We start from the raw sequence: 777 nt of genomic DNA on the forward strand, positions 1-777 counted from the left end.
AAGTCCGAGTAAATGAGGAAGAGTAAGAAGAAGAAGAAAAAAAGTCTAATGGTTTTCTTAGCAACATTAGGATTTAACCAAAGGAAAGGACAGCGCTTGGTACAGGATATAAAGCATAAAACCTGCGTCATTATCATACGGGATTGTACATCATTAAAGAAATCGCTCTTCATCATCATCGCATGAAATTTTAATAAAAGCAAAAGCATGTTGAAGTGAAAATGAAAATATAAGAAAAAATAGAAAAAAAAGGCAGAAAGAGTAAAAGGCTAAAAAAGGTGGAGGATTATGTTGCGAGAGAGAATGCTTTTAAAGTTTAATTTCCTTCCAGGACGAGAGTCTGCAACAGCCCTACAGTAGCTAGATTGCTCAGCGTGCCATGGTGTGCCTCGGGGGAAAAAAATTTCCTACTCTGTCACATTGATGAAAAAAAAATTCTGTGGCGTTTCTGCAACACTTGCCTCCTAAATTCTATACTTCCCTTTCGTCCTCTCTCTAAAATCCTTTCCTATCTCGCTGTCTCTGGAATTCCGTGCTGCCTTGTCCGGCTTACAGCTCGAACCCGCATCTACCTTGGCAACAACTTACCGTGTCTTTCTTGTGGAGTCGGATCTGTTGTTTATTTTCATTTCTCTTTTCTTCATGCTGTGCTTTTGTTCTTCGTTCTCTCCTTTCACTTCTTTATTCTGTGATTTGTCTTTTGTTTGATCTCTATATTGCTAGTTTTTTTTCTACACTTCTTTTGCCTTTCTCCAGAAACGAGATAAAACCATCTTA

The sequence above is a fragment of the Penaeus monodon genome, chromosome 25 (genome assembly GCF_015228065.2).
Source record: "Penaeus monodon isolate SGIC_2016 chromosome 25, NSTDA_Pmon_1, whole genome shotgun sequence".
NCBI lineage: Eukaryota > Metazoa > Arthropoda > Malacostraca > Decapoda > Penaeidae > Penaeus > Penaeus monodon.